Here is a 7,374-nt window from a genome sequence, read left to right as displayed (position 1 = left end):
TTAAAGTTTAATATACATGTGACACCACACTAGCCTGAAATGGGGCCATGCTGACCTGCTTTTAGCTATTTTTAAATCCCAGATTTGTTCCTAAAAAGAAAATATCCAGTTTACAATGGTCATTATTTATCATTACCAAAGAAAGCCTGAAGCAATTTAGAACAAATAGGGGTTGTTTTGAAGGTTGCTTTTGTCTTTCTTTTTTTGTTTTGTACTCGGAGGAATCTGCATCTTTGTGCACAACTTTTAAAGCAAGACACCCTTCAGCTATGATAATCTCTGCAGGTTGATAATTAAAGGCAGCTGAGATCAGTTGTTCCATCAGAGCAGTGGAAACATCTCAGTTTTCTCATCAGAGAGGAGTTGTTAAAGGGCTGAATTGGGAATCGCTGTTTATTTGATTTTTTTACAAGATGTGTGCGTTTCTGGAGGTAGTGAGATGATTATTCCCTCTAAGGTTTATTTTTGAACACTCAATTAAAATGTTGCTCAGCCATCCAAATGATTATTTGTTTATTTGTCTTTTGTTGACTGCACACAATCCTGCACCCCCAAGTCACATTGGCCTCTTGTTAATTATTTTGTCAGCCCCTATATCTCTTTTAATTGCTGTGAGTTTGTTTATCTTGGGAATCAAATTGAGTTTGGGTGGAGGGGGGTCGATTTCTGGAGGCAAACTAACACCGTTCAGCCTGGAAGATACAGTAAATGACTCTATATCAAATTGTCTGACAGTAAAAATATCTTTAAATGTCACTCTGTACAATGTACAACACCTTGCATAGTGTTTTTCCATTAACCCCTTTCCTTGCAGAGTGTTTGAGAGAGGTGTTCCTTGGGGCAGTTCCTGCTCCTCCGCCATCTACGGTAGTTCAGATGTAGATCACCCCAACTGATCAAGGCTCCAGTTATTTAAGGCAGAGTTGAACCGTGAGTCTTTGTAGGGACGTTACATGTCGCATATTGACAGTCCTGCTCCTGCTTTAAGTATATTCTTTGTTAAACTTCCAGTTTTAACAAAGCTTTTTCCTGTTCTTTCTCTGCAAAACCCTTTGTGTGCTCTTTGAACCAAAGCATTCTTCTGCTGTTCCAAACCTGTACCTCATAAAATCCTGAGAAGTCAACTCAAGCCGCTTCTCATCCTCAGCTCTATTTAAGGGCTATAGAAGCGTTAGACATGCAGAAATGATTAAAAGTTGCTCAGCTGACGACCTTATCTGTCCTATATTACACTTAACAGTGTTAAAGTGCTGTGGGCTTTAAATGTCTTTTACAAGGATGGGTTAAATTTGCTGGGTACAGAATAATTCTGTTATCAGACAAGCTGGTGCGACTCATCTTAACTCAAAAACAGGTCATACTAACCTAAATATAAATCCAAGTGTACTAGTAGCTCAAAAGCACCTTTAAACAATCATCTTCATTATTATTTTTTATATAAAAGTGTAAAGCTCTGCTTTCAGTTTCATTGAGTCAAACTGTGTTTTTTTTTGTTTTTTTTTATAAATAAACTTGAGTCCTAGCTGCAAACAGCACTTTTTTTTTTTTTTTTAAATTAACAGTCATCAATTGAAAAACTGCAAAAATAAAACATAAAAAGGCAACATCCTGATGCATGCTCAATAATCCAGGTAGAAAAATCTAAAAAAGTTAAATCTGGTCCTCTGGACATTCAAAACGCTAAAAGAGCACATGTTTTTTTTTTGTTTTTTTTTAATGTCCAGAGGACCAGATTTAACTTTTTTAGATAAAAAGGCAACATTCCTCCTGGCACATCAATCAATGTACATGCCAAAATTATAGATGGACAAGTTGATCCAACTTCTAATTGCAAAAGCAATGTCTGCATGGGTATTATTTATACTACAGTATATTATATAAGCTTTAAATAGTGTTTCAGAGACCTGATTCACGCACAGTTCTCTTGCAGTTATGTATTATGTTTTATGATTGTGTGTGTGTGTGAATGAACTGAATAAACTATTTAGTTATTGCTCTATTTGTTGTGCCATTGCATGGCTCAGCATTGCTTCCAGCAGACAAACACAAATTGGCTTCCAGTCTAAAATCATGCATCAAATATGTGAAGTTAGTCTAAATAAACCAAGTGAATCATTTCAGCACAAGTAATCACGTAGAACAATAAAGTGGTAGAAAACAAGGGAAACAAGCTGATTTATGTACATTGAAGAACTATTTCCAGTAACAGATAGTGGTGGAACTCAGATACAGCTAACACCAGTGCAAAAACACCTTCACTCAGCTGGTTAGCTAACTGATAATGGCTAGCTAAAAAAAAAAAAACAGTTGCATGTAAAAAATGTTTAGCGCTAAATAAATTTGATTAACATACTTTTTCAACAGACAAGTTTATTCTCTTTCAGGGGCAGCATGTGGCTCGGGAGTTTTCCATATTTTATTTTTTGTTCACATCCTGCCCTTATATTTAGTTTGTTGCCAACTCAACGGTTTATACTGCTCTGACATGTCTAATGGTGTTTTCTGGTGTCATTTGAGTTGTTTTCTTTCCCATTTCTGGCCGGACATGATCATATTGATTTTTATTTTTCAGATCAGTCATTGCAAAAGAAACTAGCACATTCAGCCCTTTCTATAGACAGCAAAATTCTCCTTGATTACATTTCCATTAAAAAAAGTTAAATATACAGTATCAACTGTGTTTCATGTAAATGCATTTTTGCAAGTTGCCTATTCCCTCTTTTCAGTGCAGTAATGTATGAGAGCGAAAGAGGAGCTGTGAGAAGATATTTTAAAACTTTATAAAATAAATAAATAAATAATACAAACTGCTAAGAGTGGAATGGACTGCTGTGGCAACATCAATCATTTGTTCAAACATAAGCCATAAAAAAAGAGCAAACCAAAGTGAGAAAATGTAAAGAGAAGGAAAAAAATATTAAGATAGACATAATCTACTTCTACAAAAAACAAAACAAAACAGTATGTAAGCTGCTCATAGAAACAACAAATGTTTATTGATATTTGTTAAAGTGGTCATTTTATAATTTAGTCAGATTGAACATATATTACAGATATCCATAAATTCAGTTCAACCAACCTAATACCTATCCAGTATAATATGATAAATACAAAAAATTACAGTAGTCCCTCGCTACTTCACGGTTCATTTATCGCAGACTCGCTCTATCGCATTTTTTCAAAATAAGATAGAACAACACACAATTGGCTGATTGATGGATGAGCTGCACAGTCGGCATGGAATTTCTTATTTGAAATGAATTATTTTAAATTATTTACGTGATGCACATTTGTGCAGTCCAGAGCTCTAGAAAAAAAAACTTCCTCCTGCAGCTTTGTGCAGCCCTTACTGCTGCAGCTGATCAGCTGTTCACCGTGCTTTTTTTTTTTCATTTAACATTTATTTATACAGGTTAATCCCACTGAGCCTCTGGGATTCATTTACAAGAGACACCTGATTTGACCAAAGAATGAGCACAACAGTGGACAACAACAACAATAGAAAATCATGAAGGATGCGTACAATTTTTTTTTTTAACAAGTGAAAATAAAATGGCAATCTAAAGAAAAAGTAGCAAAAAAAACCCCAGCTAGATTGTGAGGCGGTGTAGAAAACTAAAAACAGGAACATGTCTGCATTGGTTCTAGCCAGGAACTTAGCAGATGTTTAAAGTCACTTAGAGAGGTCAAGGTTGAGAGCTTCAGATCTTTTTGCAAGATATTCCAGGAAACAGGAGCGGAGTAGGAGAAGGCCCTTTTGCCAAGTTCAGTCCTCACTGAGGGAACACTGCAGGTAATAATGTCCTGAGAGCGCACGCTGTAGCTGCACTCACGCAGAGACATGTAGGAGGAGATGTATGAAGGCAGCAGACCAAGAAGTGATTTAAAGATGAAAATGTACCAGTGAGAGAGTCTGCGTGAAGTTAATGATGTCCAGTTAACCAGTGAATACAGGGTGCAGTGGTGGGTACGATGATCACAGCCAGTTATGAATCTTAGTGCACCGTGATAGACAGCATCAGCATCTGCAGGGTAGGAGCGTACATGTAAATAATATCACTGTAGTCAATGGAGGGAAGGAAAGTTGCAGATACAAGGCGTTTCCTAGCAAATACAAATATGCATGTGCATGATCAGCATGATCAATGTGCATGTGCATGATCAGCTGTTCGGTGTGAAAAGTGGAGAAGTGGGTGTGGCCAAGAGCACATGCAGGTGGCAACGAGCAGAAGAGGCAGGGAGCTATTTATTTTTTTCTCAAAATTACTGTCATTTTTGAAGCTTGTTGCAATGTGTGGCAGCATCAAGGTAAACCCTCCCACCGCTATCACCCCCCACTCCTTCTGAACAAACAACCTTCCACCTCTTTTCTGATTAAGGCCATGAAACCATCTGACTGAGCAAGTACTTCATGAAGCACCAAACAATCTACAGGAAAAAGAAGAAAAAGATATCGAAGCTGAAGGACGTCTGGCAGCGATAGAGACACATCAGGAGCTGGAGTGAGTTCTGAGATTTGAGAGGTTTGTCATACATTAGTCCCTCGATTTTCACAGGGTTACGTTCCAGACACCACCACGATAGGTGAAAAACCGCAAAGTAAAAACTCAATATTTATTTTAATACTATATACATTCTAAGGTTTTATAAACCCTTCTCACACTCTTGCAATGTTCTTAACAATGTTCTAAACTCTTGATCGTACGTAACGTTAACAACATGTGTATATGTACTGTATTGACGTGTGTTACTGTATAGGTTTAATGAAAGATCAATGACAAAATGGCAGCGCCTGTATGAAGTTTTTCTTTTCCTTAAGTTTTTATCCTGTACCATCCCAATCATGTGAGTAATATTAAAGTTGACAATCCTGTGTTTTATACAATCTTACGTTGAAAAACCACGAAAGAGCGAGTCCGTGAAAGTCGAACCACAAAGTAGTAAGCGACTGCTGTATTTATCGTTTGGATTTTATAGTTAGGGTGTAGTGTGGAGTGGTTAGTGTTCAATTTAGTCAGTTTTATAGTGTTTGAGTCAAAACAGTGAGGTGAGGTAGACGATGGAGGCTCAGACCCAGAAATAAACACAGCTATGAAACTTTTCAGACAGAAGAGGCAGAGATGAAAAAGAAAAGCAATCTGAGACAGAGTGAGGACTTTGACGAGGAAGTGGGAGATCACGTTTTTGCTTTAGAAGACGAGTGTACGGCGTGCCACCCAGTCTGCACAGAGGAGGGGGAAGAACAGCACACCCACCAGGTCCAGAACACACTGGCTGGGCCAACAGAATCAGGAATCACTTTTAAGTTCTGGAGTGCAGATATGACGTTGATGTCTGTTGCAAACACTAGCACACACCAGTCTGTGTTTTCCAGCTGGGAAGGTCCTTCCTGTGTTGATGCGTCTTTTCATGGAGTTGCTTCTTGTTTGTACAGAACAAGCCGTCTTTGTTGAGCAACGTTTTCATGATGATCAAATCGTGATTCTGTTTTCTTCTTCATAGCATGCAGATAAGTCATCATAGATATCTTGTTGATTGTTGAACGCAGCCCAATTCAACCATTCAACAACCCAAATTGTTACAGTTTCTGCTTTGTCTTTGTCAAGTTTAAATTTAAGTAAACATGAAAGTGTAAAGCTTTCAGAAGAATTTTCTCTTTTCATTTTTCTAATCTGACAGGTTTAGACAACTGAAACATGGGACTCAGTTTTTTACAACTGAATTAATTAGAAAGGTTTAATGTAAATATTAGCTTTATTTAAAATGATGCAAGTTTATAAAAAAAATACTTTCACGTGTGCATGAAAGTGAACTAGAACATTTTTATTCATTTCGCTTTCTAAAAACATGACACACGAGCAGATCAGCACGTTCTGAACAGAACATGTACATGTCCTCAACACTATAATTATCTTTTATTACTAAATATTTTTCATTTAGAAACAGTATTCTATGAAGAGGGATTTTTCACTAACATAATAGCTTTGCAAGAATACAAAGACCTTGGTGAACACATAAATGTTTTAATGATACAAGAACTTTGTTGAAGTGTAACATTTATTATCTCAGTACTTTTTACTTGGATCAAGGCCGGATTAACCATATGGGCAACTGCCCAGGGGCCCATGATCTCTAAGGGGCCCAGGGCAGTGAGGGCGCAAGCAAAATATCTGGTTATCTCCTGTTTTACTTGGAGCCCTGCGCTCTGCAGAAACTGCTGCGCTTCCACTGCATGTGTGCAGCCTCGCCTCCTCCCAGCGCAGCTGCTGCAGCTCTCGGGTTTTATTTTTTCAATGGGATCCTCGACGACGCCACCTGTCAATCAACTCAGAAGGCGTGTCAGTGACTGACCAATCGACAACCTCAATTTGTCCCGAAGGTAAACGCCCCTTACCTGCTGACAAGCTCATCAGTTGTTGTTTTTTTCTTGAGAAACATTGTTTTAATTAAAACAATAAGTTTGTATCTGTTGTGAGATGATTCTAGCAGTTTTGCAGATTTTTAATCTACTTAATGAAGAATAGTATGACTTAAAATTGTTCATCAAACAGGAAGAAGGACTTATTATCACTCTTCTTACTACAGTGAATGTGCTACTTTGCTGTAAGTACAACTATATTTATGGCATCAGAGAAAGCTGAGCTTGAGTTATCCACATAAAGTAAAATGGCATCAGCATGAAAAGAAGGAATGTTAAGTTTGAGATTAATCCAGTTTCTGATGTTTGACCAAACACTTTGTATTGACATTCAAATAAAAATTGCTTGAGGGATTCATCTTCTGATTTACAAACGACACAAATCAACATCAAATTCAAATCTTCTTTGCAAAAACATGGCTACAGGATATATCTTATTTATTATTTTAAAATGATTCTCATTCACTTTAAGAGATTTAGACCATTTGAAAAATTTAGAATGAGCAGAAGTCATTCTGATTTTATGATTTATATTGGGAGATTTCTTGAAGGAATCTTTGTTATAATCAGTAAATCCTTTGTTGCAAACATTCATTGATAATCTTGTTTCATTTGAAGTCAACTAAGTTACAGTCATTTAATTTTAATGTGGGCATCAAATCGTCACCTTTGAATATATAATATTTTTAATTCATTGAATCAGCTGTTGGTCAGGTTACTTCTTGTTGTGCCATTGGCTCTAAAATACTGAATCAAGTGTTTACTTCCATCCATCCGGGGGGGTAGCAGCCTAAGTGGGGAGGCCCAGACTTCCCTCTCCTCAGCCACTTGGACCAGTTCCTCCAGGGGAATCCCAAGGTGTTCCAAGTGTGTAGGTAAAACTAGATGTTAAACAACCATTAAAATACACCAGAATGCAGGAAATGGCATCTACTTTATTCAAAATTTTCTGGGGG

Source organism: Nematolebias whitei, chromosome 11 (assembly GCF_014905685.2).
Source record: "Nematolebias whitei isolate Nwh7 chromosome 11, NemWhi1, whole genome shotgun sequence".
In the NCBI taxonomy this organism is placed as follows: Eukaryota; Metazoa; Chordata; class Actinopteri; order Cyprinodontiformes; family Rivulidae; genus Nematolebias; species Nematolebias whitei.
The sequence above is the reverse complement of the archived record's forward strand: the minus strand, read 5'-3'. Positions refer to the sequence as shown.